The following is a 15,762-nucleotide window of genomic DNA, read 5'->3' as shown; positions in this document are numbered from 1 at the left end:
TGTCTTGTGGCTTTCAATATCACTTATTATATGATATTAGACCGTGTGAATATAAATCAAACAGAATTTTGTGCTTTATTGCATCTGATAGCTCACAGGAACTGACATTCATAGAGAATAAACAAACCTTACTTCAGCATCCAAGTTTATCACTTTGTCAAACACATTTCCCCCTCCATAACAATAACTTTATTGCAGACCTACATTTTTATTAATGACACAAATAGGCAGCATTTTTTTTTCTTCTGTCAGAGACTAGCCCTTTAATTTAAAAATCTATTTGATTCAGAGTATTAGTTCCACAGTAGCCAAATACCATATTAAATTAGGAGCCCTTTTCTCAGGTCAGAATTAATTCTGAATTTTTTGCAACTTGGTTTTAAGAGGCAGCTCAGCTGGGGAGTTTCTGTTCTGCCTTTGTTGAATATTTTAGCAGGTGATTTTGTTGTAAGCAAAGCACATGAACACAAGCACTTAAGAGAAACAGACTGCTGTGCTGGCAGTAGAGACACTTGTGTGAATGTCTTCCTTCCTTCCTTCCTTCCTTCCTTCCTTCCTTCCTTCCTTCCTTCCTTCCTTCCTTCCTTCCTTCCTTCCTTCCTTCCTTCCTTCCTTCCTTCCTTCCTTCCTTCCTTCCTTCCTTCCTTCCTTCCTTCCTTCCTTCCTTCCTTCCCTCCTTTCCTCCTTCCCTCCTTCCCTCCTCTGTTCCCATGTGACAACTTTTTTCTGTTCCTTTGTCTCTCTCATGAAATATGCTCCTGAGAGTAGAAAACTACCAGCCTTAATGTTTATTTACTTGAGTCATCCTGGCCAGTCAAATTCCAGATTTTGCCCATGAAGATCCTCTGGTATCTTTCCTCCTATAAAGGTATTTCAAGGTGGAAGTGCTGCTCCCTGGCAGCAGTACTAAGTCATTTCTGTGAAGCAGATGCACTATTATCAACTAAGTAGTGAAGACGACAAATAAGCAAGTAGAAACAAGCTATGAGCAAGAAAGGAAGACTGAAAGAAAAAGCGAGGTTAGAAACCTATATAGCCAATAATTTCATTGGAGAGAAAAGAATAGTGGCCATCAGGCAGTGAGGTGAAAAGGACCACATACTTTAATGTATTTTTTTTTTTGTGAACAGAATGAATTAATCAGTTACCCTTATAAGTAAACTTAATGATGTTCCACCACACAATGCATTTGTGTGATGTTTCCTTTAGGTCTGTTCTTGTCTTAGAATCAGCTCAGTGATGTATTGTAGGTTAAAGATTCAAAACCAAATTTAACATAAGAGCAGCTCAAACCAGCTGCTAAATTTTTTGAACTGGGGATATGAGAAGCATCCACCAATTACCTTTGTTTAGGCATCCTCAAACCTTTTTCTCTTTGAATGTAGAAAGCAGGATCCTGTTAAGCAGGATCTTGTTTTAAACAGTGCAAAAACTTGCAAAGGTATTATTACCCAAATATGAGCAACACTCTATTGACTTATTAGCTGACTAGAACCATTAAAATAAGTCAAAGCTAAGATAATTTGCTCTGTTTCTGGTAGTGATCAGATAAGAAAAATTATCTGTTGGTTAGCTCATGCCATCTTCATTATTAATATCCATCAATGCCGAACATATTTGAAGTGAAAAAATTCTGATTCTAGTCTCATTCACTCTACTGTAAATTAGAAGTATCTTCATTCATGTCAGCAGAGTTATGCTGCTGTAATACAAATTAGAATAATAGAATGCATAGTTGCTCAAATTCAGACAAGCTGAAAGCAATATGAGAATCTGATTCTCTATATAAACTCTGCTGTCCAGCTGGGAACAGAATTGCCTAACATCACTCCTGTATGTTAAAGATATAATTTCCAAGAGTGTGCAATGCATATATATAAAAAGTACACTGCTGCACCATGCTTTTCTTGCTCTGTGTGCTTATTAACAGCCAAGTACTAAAAGAGATTTTAAAACTTCTTTTTGAAAAAAAAATGGTTTTGATATATGAAAATGAATGAGTACCATCTGCAGTATTTTCTCCTCCACCAAGTCTACAAATATTTAAAAGCAAACACATTTAATGATCAGGGCACAAATCCAAACATAGATAAAACAAATTACAAGACACCTTTCCTGAAAATGTCTCTCATCTGTATAAGGAAGCTGAAAAAGGAATGTCTGTTTTACTCTTTTTTTTTCTTCTTTGTTAAGACATGCCCAATGATAATTTCAGTCAGCAAGTTTAAATATGTAAAAAAAACCCTCTTCTTAACTTCATAAATACATGTGAGCACTGAAAGTCATTTTTGTAGAAGCTAAGACAAATTTCTTACAAGTCCATCAAAGCTGTTAAATTAAGCAGGTTGAATGCCACATTGCAGTCAAGAGCTCTGAAGCCAGAGAAAATATAACTTGAAATAGAACCTTTTTCTTAAAATTATTTTACCTGGAATCTTCTTCTGACCCATTTAGAAATAGCAGAGGATCTGTGGTGTGATCTGAGACAAGTTAGATGTTTTCATATTAAGTATTTTAAGGAACAAAAAGTAAGAGGAACACAGCTTTTAAAAATAAGTAATTTGGTTATTTTAAAGGAAATAAAGGCCTTTCAAATGAATAAATGAATTCAGCACAAAAAATGCATGATTTATTACAAGGTTTTCATGTGATTAGAGCATTGCATCTGCCCTTGGAAAATGGAGCAAGGAACAGTCTCTATTTCGCAGAATGTACATTTTAAGCAGATGAGATAGATTAGGAATGGGAAGTGAACAGTGACAAAGATGGCTTTAAGGGACTCATCACTTTCAGTATTATCAAAGCTAAATGACACCAGCATGTATTACAGGCCTGTGACCTGTATTTTTTCTATTTGGGTTCACTGGCCTCCCGACAGAAGACCAGAATATAAGAACTACATCTTGCTATTGCTTTCATCAAACTGCTTCTTACTTTGTTCTCTAACCCCTCCTGTTGCATAAGGGCAATGAACCCTCCAGTCATGGTTACATCTCTGGCAGTGGTCAGGTATAGATGAGTAGAGAACATAAGGGTAAGGCAAGTTTGCAATTATACTTCCCAACTTTCTATCTTTGAGCAAGCTGCAAGTTAGCAGCTTCCTGAGGCAAATCATTATGTATGGCTAACAGATAGATCTTAACATGTTTTTCCCAACAATTTTGCTTAATTGTTTGCTGAGCCTATCTGAACCTCTGGCTTCCACTGAAACCAGAAGCAATGATTTCCACAATTTGTTACAGCGCTCCTCCTTTGCTACCTTTAAAAGTGTTCTTAAATAATTTTATTTTATTTGGTTTGTTGCTCATATGGTGCAAAAATGGAATATTTCCCTTTCCAGTGTTTACATGCCATTTGTGACACACTTTTCTTCAATCAAGTCCTCCTTGCTTGAAACTATCTCCATTTCAGCAATATTTTTTTTTTTTGCTAATTAATGTTGCACAACAGAAACTTTGTTACTTTTTATACTCATACCCTGAACTCTTATATGTTTAAATAAGGTCCAGTCACTTGTTTGAATTTTGTTTGGTTTGTCCTATACACTATGCTTCATTTGAGTATGGCATTCTGTAACTTCACTACCAGATGAACCATCTCAAATGGCACACTTTTGCCACATTGCTGTCAGATAGTAAGCTTGAAAACTTAACTATTTTTATTGTAAGTTTCATCAGTAGATTTTTTTTTGCTTGGATAGGCTGCATCCCTAATATCAGTTTGATATTTTATTAAAGTTTCCCCCATTCTTAACAAAATTACTCTGCTCTTTATGCCATTTCTCAGACATACTGACAGTGTTCTCTGTCTAGCCCTGTTCGTGGTACTGAGAACATTTCTCAGGTCATCTTTACTCAAAGACTTTCTATAATCTGTTGTCTGTTGCTACTATATGACCTCTTGAGATTTCCATTTCTAAGTTAAGTTTTCAGAGAACAAAAGAGAAGTATTTTGTCACAAGGAAAATTCACAAAACATCAAAAGCATTTGTTTCTATGTCATTGTTCACCCCTTGCTATTTTGTCTCTTAAGGTGTGACTTCATATTCTGTTTAGGTATTTTTATTTACACATAGCATTTAAAGACTTTAATGCTGCCTTGATAGTTTATTCCATCCCTGCCTTCTTTTTCCTAGCTTAATAAAATATTTCAGTTAGATAACAGGGAATAACTTAATTTCCTCCTATTTTCAATGAACTGTTGCAGGAATATTTTTTTCATTCATTTAATGAGCTTGTAGGTGGCTATACATTACTTTGGACTGCAACATGCAGAACTTTGCAATAATTTCCCTTATTGTTACAAGGTTTCTTGCGATAGAAAACCATGTTTTGTGCGTCAGAAATTGAAGTCATAATGTCATTAAATTTCAAAAGAAAAATATAGAATTTCTTATACATTTTTTCATAGAATCATAGAATTGTTAAGGTTTGAAGAGACCTCCAAGATAATCAAACCCAACCATTAACCCAGTGCTGCCAAATCCACCACTACACCATGTCCCAAGCACCACATCTACATGTTTCTTGAGCACTTCCAGGGATGGTGATTCTACCACTTACCTGGCTGCCTGATCCAGTGCTTCTCACACTTTCAATGAAGAAATTTTTCCTAATATCAAATTGAAACATCCCCTGGCACAGCTTGAGGCCCTTTCCTCTTGTTCTATCATTTGTTTCCTGGGAGAAGAAACCAACCCCCACCAGTCTATGAGGTCCTTTCAGTTAGTTGTAAAGAGCAGTAACATCCCTCATGAATCTCCTTTTGTCTGGACTAAACAACCCCAGGTCCCTCAACATCTCCTCACTAGTCTTGTTCTCCAAGATCTTTCAGGGCCAAAGAGCACTGTGTTGCAGTGTATTTTAAATGTATATTTACTAGGGATATTGTTAGACAGAAGTCTGAAACTCAACACCAAATCAGCGTGAAGAACTTGATTGTTCAAGCTATAATATATGTTGGGTCAAAAAAATAAATAAAGTAAGTTGCCTGTGCTACATAATGACTAAAACTAGAACCTTTAGTGGTCTTTTCCAGCTCCCGAAATATTGGTCATTGCTTTCTCTTTTCATCTCTTACTGTCAGTTGTGTGTTTCAGTAAGTCTTACCTTGACTGGCTGTGTATTAAAGAACATTATTACCCAGTGTCCTATTAGACAGTGGCTGGCTCAGTTTTTTACTCTGTTAAACACTGTAATCCAACAATTCAACTTGAAAAAAAATAAGAAAATAAAATGCCCCAAAATGTCAAAAAGAAAAGGAAATGTTAAAATTTCTAGATACAGATCAATATTATACTGCAGAAATTAGCATAGCCTGAATATCAGATGAGCCTTTTAGTGAATTAAACCCATATTTTTTCATCTCAGTCAAGTCACCTTGCATTTTAGAGGTCAAATCTAGCTTCAGTTCTCATGTCTGAGAATACCAGTACTTGTTATTATGGGCAGATTTTTCTCTTCCCTTTGCCACTTGACAGTATTTGAGCCTCAGATAATTATAGGTCTGCCTCTCCTACTGTAAAGATGTGTGTATGATTTGCAGGCAGAGCCTATTATCTATGGAGGGGTGAAGGAAGAAGTCACTTAGGGACCATCTTTGCTACTGATAAAGGCAATTGTGGAAGAATCACAGCTGTGACTAAGCCTATGCAGACTTCTCCATCTATTGTGCACATTGGGGCTGGCAGGGGCCTGAATGGGCTCAGATGTGTGACAATACACACATCACTGTTGATTTGGGCCATCAGATAGAAACCCATCAGCACAGGAACTTTACTTGCTTTTCCTTGTATTTATAAGCAAGCTGCCAGCTCAAAGTCATATTATTAAAAGAGCTATTACAGTGTCTCACAATACTGCTACACATTGAGGCACCAACACTGAAAGACTTTTCCTGTGAAGTTGAAAATGTGAGGCAGTGCTTAATATGCTTTGAGTGATGAGTATGAACCAGGAGATTGTAGCAGCCCTGCGCCTTTAAGTTTCTTTCAGGAAGGCTTCGGGGGTGAGGATGTCTCAGTCTCTGCAATTCTTGCAGTTATTGTGAAGATAAATAATCCACTTCTGTGGGATCCAAGACTGTGAACAAGACTGAGTACGTGATACTTTTCATTTTTTCCTCTTCTAAAATATAATTATATTGGCTGCACATTTTTCATTTACTGATATAGAACAGGTTGTAAACAAGGCATCCTTCTCTCAGTTTAATTTCAGATGGACCAGATTAAGATATTCAACTAAAGATCTAAATATCTCATGGCAAAGCATGAGCAGAGCTTGGAAAAGTACCATTTGAAAAAGCACTCTTCTGGCTACCTCAAAATTTTAAGTGTAAAGACCATTTTTCATGAAGTACAGCTGAACTCTTAGCATTTTCAACTTTATGAGGATTCTGTATGTTTATACACATCATGTTCTGTTGCTTGCAACCATGTATAGAAAATTATAATTTGACCTCATCTTCTAGTTACTCATCTACAAACTGAGTTCACAGAATTTCCTTACTGTGAATGTCTGTAAAAACATTAATTTTAGGTACTGTAAGTGAAGAGGGTGAAGGATGGCAAGTTTAACACCTAAATTTATACGAGTTACATAAATTCTGATACTGGTGCACTGAAAATATCCAGACTGAGTCCACTAAGTCCAAACTAAATGTCAGAACATGAGAAATCTGTCCCTTCTTTTAGTTGTTTTGTTTCCTTTCTGTAAATTTGCTTAGTCATTAAATTTGTGTAAAACCCCCACAAATTATTCTGGCTTCAATATATCTACTCACATCTACAATTACCTAAACAGAGTTGATTTATAACCTGTGTAAGTAGTTATGTATTTTTTTTACAGGACTTACAAACTGCTCCTTCATTTTCCGTTGTTCTTCCCAGAGAAAAAGACTGAGCTGGAACATGAGATGGAAAATCTACACTGAAAAACAAGCTGTTGTAACTGCACCCCAAATTATTTGTTATTTTGTTGTTAAAGTTTACTGAAGGTCTCTAATTAATATGTATATACAGTAAGAAAGGACGATTAGGGGAAAAGTACAAGAGTAGGGTATAATTACATGGATCAGTGTTGTCCCATCAGTAATGCTGTTGGAAGTGCTAGTGAATTTATCACTCGAAGAGCACATTGCAGGTCTTGAAGATCTTTGTAAAAAAGTGGTAAGAATAATAAACACCATGAGAACTTCTTTACAAAATTAGAATGTTTTACCATAGGAAAGAAATCAGAAAGAATTTCAGTACGAGTGTCAAAAATAAACAGCAGCATGAAAGCAAACTGTGTGTTTCTGCTGTAACTCATGGCACAAGAAGGAATCACCAAATAAAAATAGTAGTGGGAAATAAAGGATAGATCCAACAGCTCTTCTTCCAACATGGTAAAAATAGACTATAAAATTAATTAAAGTAAAAATTTTAACTACCTTTTAGAAGGTCTCATAATCAATATATACAACAAGAATATCCAGGCTTGTCACTGCTAATTATAATTAAGGTTTGGCTTAGCTTTCCTGTGTGAGAAATCAGGTGAGATTTCTGAAATTTCCTGTGGAAATCCCATTGCCCATAAATTACACCACTATGGAATCCACTAATAATGTAATAATATGCACCTTAAAGTTAGCTAAATTTCTTTTCTCCACAAATCCAGCTTACTGTAAGTAAGTCAATTATACCCAGATAAACTATACAGCTCCTGTTGTCACAAAATCACAGTAAACATGGATGATTACAGTTGAACTGAGGGTTTTTCAAGTTACATTATTATCTTCAAAACAACTTAAGAAAACTATATTCCATCTTGAATATAAGATATCAACATCTGTGAATAAATAAGAAAACAGACTTCACTTTCAGCTAAAGATGAAAAAGTGTGCACATCAGAATGATCCCAAAGGACTGTTGATTTTTTAATATATTTTTAATATAATTGTAGCTCTGTAGACTATTATAGTATAACTATATAGTTTCTTAAGCTAACTCCAGTACTTTCCCTACCTGTTAGACAAAGACATCCCTGGAATTCTATTCTAATCTTGCTTCTTCAGTGAACCAAGGCTGTTTCACTTTCCCATTTATTTAGACATAAACAGTGTAGGGCTAGAAGAAATGGGAAGGCTTCAGTAGGGGGCTGAACCAAGAGGGGAATTACCTCATTAACTGTACTTCTAACTGGGGATTCTTGCCAATTATGCTAATTTGCTAAACTTACAAAGGTGCTGAAGCCCTGTATAACGTGTGCATTTCAGCATCTTAATCTTGTTTGACTCTTGATTTTAGGTGCTATCAGGCAACAAAAACATAAAAATTTCAACTCATATATGCAGATTAACCCTCCAGATTTGTATCTGTGTGGTAGGTAAGATAACCTCACAGAACTGTAATAATAATATATTCTTAAAGTCTGTACTTGGATCTTACTCAGCTCTCCTATAGAGAATATGAGAGGCTAGCGTAAGTTATCTGGAAGCTATCCTAAATTGCTCTTCAGTAATTCAAGATATTTGCACAGAAAAAAATTTTGTCCTCTTAGACCCCTTGACAGAGTTTAATATTGTAGGCTGAGAACATGCTGGATAGAAAGAAAAAGGGCTCACACTGCCTCCTGTACATCAATCCATCTCCTAGGAAACTAGTATTTATTTCATTACCCAGAAACTGTTCCCTCCCTCTGCTAGAGACAGCATAGTCAGATAATATTTGTCCACTCTGTGGAAAGGAATACAGTTAAGAGGCAATATGCTTTACCTAGAAGCCAAATGCTTCCTTTTGTTATCAATGCCATTGCAAGCAGCATTTTGTTGGGTCGTACTTTACTGCTGTAATACTAAACTGTATTATCTTGTGACTTCCAATACCTCTTCTTTCAGTCTGTAGTAGAAGATGGACATTTCCTATATCATGATTATTAGTTTTCTTTAAATATTGTCATTCCCCATGCCTTAAGAAAAACAGCATCTTTGCTGGTCTACAAGATGCCACATTTTTTTGTTGTTACATACTAAATTGTTATTCTACCACTCTCCTACTGAACAGTTTTTGAACCTAAATTTTAGATTTTTTTCTGTGAATACTGCTTTGCTGGAAAGTCATTCACACCCAGTTTAAAAATAAATAAAAAAGCTTATTTGCATTTCAGCAAAAATAACAAACTTGAATGTTGAGGACGTTTCACTTTTTATCAGAATGTATATAATTTTTTAAAATACAGTTATCTCTGCTGACTTCTGTTTGTATTTTTATTTTAAAGCAAATATTTTTAAACAGTAATAAACAAATCAAATGGAAGTTATTAAAGATTACCAAAGTACTCAAAACTGTAGTACTCAAATAATCTCATTTTCATTTTAGAATTAATGGTTTGAATGGATCTGGAAAATATATCGCACACACAGGGATGTACCACAGATCAAAGGTTGTTCACCTCTGCTCCACATGTTCTGCTAAATAGTTGTTAACCAGCTTGAGAAAAGTTCTGCTACTTAGAGTAGAAGTTGACTTCAGGTGAGCAAAGCATTTACAGCCTGCTTGTCTTTGTTCTTGCTCCAGTAGTTCCTATGGATGTGTTTAACTAGTAAATGCAGCAATGATTGCATCTAGAATTTATTTAAACGAGGCCAGGGGCTGTTCTCTGGTCCTGAGTGAGTGGGTCACACTCACATCAACACTACTTTGCTCTCATCTTTGGGTCTTTTGATGGCCTCCCTACTGGTACTGGCTGTGTCTACACAGTAAACTCACCCAAACCTTTGCAGTGCCTGAGTATGGTTTGGAGGTTAAACTAGGGCAGGAACCATTTCCAACATACAGTTTTCAGGACACCACACCTTTTCCAAGAGAAGAGTTTATCTCTGCTGACATAAGCCATGATAGGTTCCTGGCTTTTGTATTGTGTATTTTTCCCTGGATCTTCTTTCTTATACTTCTTGAAGATGGGTGAAACACTGTTTACTTTTACAGTCAGCAGAAATTTTCCTTGATTGTAGTGATTTTCTAAAGATCATAGAGAAATTAAATTTTCCAGTCAATGCCAATGAAATTAGCTGGTTCCTTTAGCATCGCTGGATTCATCTCATCCCAAATAATTGAATTTGTTTAAGACTTCCTTAGCTGTATCTTCATCTGGTGCAAATAGTGTCCTTTTCACACCCTCTCCAATGAGATGCAAAAGACCTGAGAGCAGACCTTGCCAGAAAAGACTATGAGAAAAATGTCATTGAATACTTTTGCTATTTCTGTGTTCTTTGCCATTAGATGAGCACACTGACCAGCAAACCCACATTTTACTTAGTTTTTCTTTTGCTGTACATTAAGAAACTCTTATTTTCATTCATGGAGTCCACCAGTTTCAGCTCCAGCTAATATCTGACTTGGCTAACTCCAGCCCTAGATGTTTAGGCAATATCTCTATAGTTCCCAAAGTAGCTCATCTCAGTTTTCACTTTCTTTGTATTTCCTTCATTTGGCTCAACACAGTGGTAAATCTGCTTTCAGAACTGGACATGATAAAAATATTCACAGTCACCTGATGTGAAAAGCTCAACCTCTACTTCTACTTCAAATGTGCCTGTAATTTTTTTTGAGGAGTTTTAAGTTAGGTCAGGAATCATCCATTTTTCAGAGCTAGCATAAAACATTAACAAATAATCCACTACATAGAATCACAGAATCATCAGAACTGCATTTCAGTCCTTATTTTTCATCTGTGTACAGCTGGTACTGCCAGGTGACCCAGCAGCACTCAGATCTTGTGTTGATAATGGTTGAGCCATGGCCTACAAGGACCTCAGAAGTAAGCAGGGAGCTGCTGGTTGCCTCTCCTGTCGATTGCAGCTGCAGGTCCTGCCATCCATATGACAGGTTGCTATGTCAATATTTATTTCCTGCTGGAATACACACTGTTTACTTACTTAGGATGGATTTTACTTGGAGGAGAAGTGCCTTTGATGTTTTCTGTGACAAGTACTGTATGCATTGTGTTTGGACTGAGTTTTCAGCCAAATGAAATTAGGCAGTGCGGGTAATAAATCATAGCCCTTGAAAATTAGAACAAACTTCCTTGTTCTTATTCCAAAATGCAGCACTTAAAAGAAAACCACAGTAGCCTAGAAAACTTAAAGAAGCAGAATTAAAAGAAAACTAGTCACCTCTGAGGAAGTTATTATGTGAACAGACACAAAAGAAAAATGTGGGAGGGCAAAGAGGAAAATAGAGATGTGCAGACCTATCTAATGACCCAGAGTCACTCACACTGTTGGAAACAAGAGTCACATCTCCCATTTTCAAACCTTGTATTTTATACACCAGACCTTTGCATCTCAGAACTTCAGGACTGTGACCAGTGTGACAATGTGGCACATTAAAAAAAAAAAAAAAAAAGAGGCATTCACAAGCCTGAGCATTTCAATATATTCTTTACTTCCAAGAGTGCATTCTTTCCTTGAAGCAGTGGATCACAGCAGAGCTATGGCTGTGTGTACTGTGTTATTTCAGCTGCTAATCAAAGCCTCCATTCCCTGTACTGGATACCTGTTGAGGGCTACACATGGGAGGCTTCTGGAAAGGCTTGAACAGATGCTGCTCTTAATCAGCATCTATCAAGTTTTCTCCTGAGCTCAGTTTGGCTCCTCGGAACATAGAGGAGTCACTTAGCTATGTCTAGGTCAGGTGCTCACACGGGTGATGTTTAAATGTAAGACATCATAAGTGCTGGTACAGAAAACCACTGTGCTTCAAGGCAGGCAGCCAAGTACCATCGCCAACAGCTCACAGCCCTTTGTGGGAGCTTCCATCTGAGTAAACAAGTGGTATTTATCATGAAAGCGAGGCTATGCCTATACTAATAAATTAGTATTCCAGACACAATTCTCCAGAAATTGCATTGATACTACTTAACTATTTTACTCTTCAAATCAGGACACTATATCCAAACTGTAGCTCAATTCACTAATAGAAGACCAGGTATAGTCTGAATGTGTAAGGCTTCTGCCAGTTAGAGGTCCCTGGAAGTTTGATGTAATTCTGAATGAAACACAAATAATCATTTGTGTTTGCAGAAAGGTGTGTGGTGCAGCATCAAATTAATATTTCCATTGATGCATGAGCATGACTAGACAGATCAACTATTATAACTCAAGGATTTCTGTTACAAAGTAGTTCAGCAATGTTCTTAGAGCAAGAGATAGCTTTGGGCCATTTTAAATTCTTCCACTTGCTCATAGCCTAAAGGCTTGTTCAATACCAGAAACTAGAATTGCAGGAATGTATCAATGAGTCTCGTAAAGCATAAGGAATTGCCATTTATAAATATGTTTCTTTAAAAATCAGGAAACATTCTCAATATTTTGACTTAAAGCCAATTGTTTTTGGTTCCTATCCAAGCATTCTGGTAATTTTTCTTCAGTGACGCAAGAGATTGCACAAAGTTCCTAGGGAGCTACTTGAAAAAAGTTATTTAGTCAGTAGCTTCAACTATTAGGAAGGAGTTCAATAATCTGTGCTATAATCCATGTATTTCTCACATTTATATTGCTCCCAGGAAACAAAGGACTGTTATCAAATTCTTTGAAGGATTATAATTTCTTACAAAGATGTGAGCTAAGTAAACCAGCCATGGGAGGTCTCACCTTATCAAGTACTGGCAAAGATGGGGATGGTGCTGATTCCAGTAATGTATTTCCTTTTGTGATATAAAACTTCTGGTGACAAAATTGATAGGAAATGCCTTAAAGGGAAAAAAAACCCTTCAGCAAAATCCCCAATAATTCTTCACTTCTAGAAAGGCATCAGAGTTCAGAGTCACATCTTCAACATAAAACAGATAGCTCTAGGCATAGAAGGGTGTACATACTACATTTAGCACACTAAGATTTCTTTCCCCTCCCTCACCCTCCCTTTAAGGATTAGCCAATAGCACCTTACAAAAATGAGCATACTTGCATGGGTGCAAGTAACAGGTTCATATTATCCGGAGTGAATAAGAAAATAAACCCCCTGATTTTCTTTTTATTGTATGAGCAATTATGTATAAAAGAGGCAACAGAGGACTAAAAACAAAAAGGGCAAGGAATCCAAAGTGATTATGTATTTGGCTGACAGCAAAAATTCACAGCCCACAGAGTTTCTTTGTTAGGCAATAGCACAGGAGGCAATAATGTCTCCTGGGTTATAGATGTTTGGATAGAGTACAGATGAGGATTGAAGAAAGTACCTTCAACTCATTGGAAGCTTACAACATGTTTCTATTTGAGAAGAGTTTGAAGGGTTTCCAGCATGCTGATGGCGGAGATATTTCAGACCCCATGTGACTCCATTTCATTAGAAAATAAAAGCTCTTCCATACATTAAGATAAGGGCTTAGAAGAGTAAACTGTCGGTTAAAAAATTAAAGAAAGGTCTTTCCTAAGCTCTGCATAACAAAAATGATTCATACAGTTATCTATGTTAATGTCTGAGTCCAGGTGCTGGACAATGTCCACAATTCAAAATGCTTAAAATTGTTCTGGAACTGGTTTTTACTAAATAATTCCTTTTCTAAAAAATTCTGGGAAATTGTTCAGCAGGTAACACAGGCAAAGAAATATTCCCAGTAGAGTCTATGAATAAAGGATATTCTTGTCCTGCACTGAGCTTAACTATACTAAGGCAGCCTAATCCTGTCAGTTTTCTTTGGGACTGGAAGATGAACCTGGACATTGTTACTTTGTTGACACAGATGCAACCTGACAAAATTTTGAACATATCGCCAACATATTTTTATTTTAAATCTTTCAATCTAGGAACTGGCCCTATTTTCCATTTGTATTGATACACAAAAAATTACCTTTTAAGATCCTCTGTGAATATGTAAGTAGGATGTGAAAACCATTGTTAAAATTGCTGATAGTTAAGATGCTTCTGTTGGAGGAAAAAAGATCTCCTTATCTCAAGGGATCCAACTTTATCACTAGGATAATGTCATTTAAGCATCATTAAAAACCACCCTTGTAATTCTCCTACCTTCAGCAGAATTATATTTCAAAAATAAGGTTTAAACTGTAGCACATTTGATAGTATGTGCTAAATAATTTGCTTTTTCCACTGACTGACAATCACATACTTTCACTGAATTATTTCCTAGACAACATAGTGAGAGTTCTGTGATTTCCATTATTCATTACTTTTTTGAGCTGATAGTAGACAGGAACTCCCACGGCTGTCTTCATTTTGAGAATAAACGAAAATTTAAAATGGGATTTTTCTTTGTCCTACACACAAAGCCTGTTTTTGCTCAGTACAAGAGGGAAAGGACCTTTCTTTTCATTTCTCTGGTCATCTTCTCAGTCAGTTTTGCACCCATACAGAGCAACCTTCTTTGAACCAGGTACATAACTGCTTTTCACCCCGTTTTTGCTTTTCACCCCTTTTTTCCTCATGGGTGTGCATTCTTCCAAGTCTTCAGGCCTCTTCTGTTGCACCCAGTTAGAGGGAAACATCTCACAAATTGTCCTGGCTCTGATATTTGGCTAAGTTTTTTATGAGGTGTCTTGTTAAATTTTATAGCTGTCAATCTTTAAAGAAGGCTGAACTAGACATATTTTGTTTAAACTGAGTTTGTTATTGTCTGTTGACCCATTCACATAAACCAGTAACATCTTTCAGTACAAGAAATATCTATACTGATCTCATTATTTCCTGTGATTATTAGTGCAAGAAAACCATTGAAAGTTTGATGATAGTTAAATTCAATTCTGCCTGCTGGAATTCCAACGTGGCAGTTCTCCTGGCATACCTGCTACTTGACCCAAACTTGAAAACTCCATCATTTTGTAGTTCCTATCCCTACAAATTACTAGCTCTGAACCAGCTTCACAAACTGTCAGCAGAAAAACCCTGGGAAACCTGTGTGACCCTGAAGGCCATGTAGGTACCTGCCGCTGGGAAAGTAAGAATAAGAACCTGAAGCATGCATGGGGAGTGGAAGAGTTCATTACCAAGAAAATCTCCTGATTTCTGTATGCCTGAAAAGTTCATAGCATTCTCTGCAATCAGGAGCTGAATGGCTCACTGCTTGCACAGTCACAAGTTTGGAAGGATTAACAGGAGCTCCTCTGGGCAAGTAGGTCAGCAAGTCCTTTGGCTCCACACTGAATGCAGGACACCTGCAGGAAGCATTCAAATTGTGGCAGAATTAGTTAAGCTATATGCCTCTAAAGATAAAACACAGATACCAGATTCTATTTAACAGAGAGTATCCTCTTGACATATGCTTTATCCATGGCGTGACAAAATAATTTAGGTGCTGAATGGAACATCCAAGTCAGGATTGTCATCCTCCTAGGGTCAGGGTGGAGAGAGAAAGCAAAGAAGAAAAATCTTTAGAGACCTGAAATCTTACAGATTTGTCTGGAAGCCTTCCCTGACCACAGAAGGAACTTGAAGAGCCTGTGTTTTGAGCTTTAGTGTCTTTGTCAATTGCTTAAAGACAGGAAAGAAGGTTTTACCCTAACATAAGGCTTGGATAGGTGCCAAGTAAGAATAAAGGCTCATTGTGTGCCTTCTATCTGGAACATTACGAACCATAATCATTAGACCTCAGCCTGAATTTGACATGTATAACTCATATCATTCTCAAAAATAAAGGTGGAACTTTCTAATGTTACCAAGCCAATTCTTACTAACATATTAAAACATGGAAGGTGATGTACCTCTGAATCTACTTCAGAAATATCTTGTTTTTCTATCCTGTGAAGAAAGCTGTATTCCCTTCAGTTTAATAC

The sequence above is a fragment of the Cinclus cinclus genome, chromosome 3 (genome assembly GCF_963662255.1).
Source record: "Cinclus cinclus chromosome 3, bCinCin1.1, whole genome shotgun sequence".
Classification (NCBI taxonomy): Eukaryota; Metazoa; Chordata; class Aves; order Passeriformes; family Cinclidae; genus Cinclus; species Cinclus cinclus.
This window is presented reverse-complemented; position numbering follows the sequence as displayed.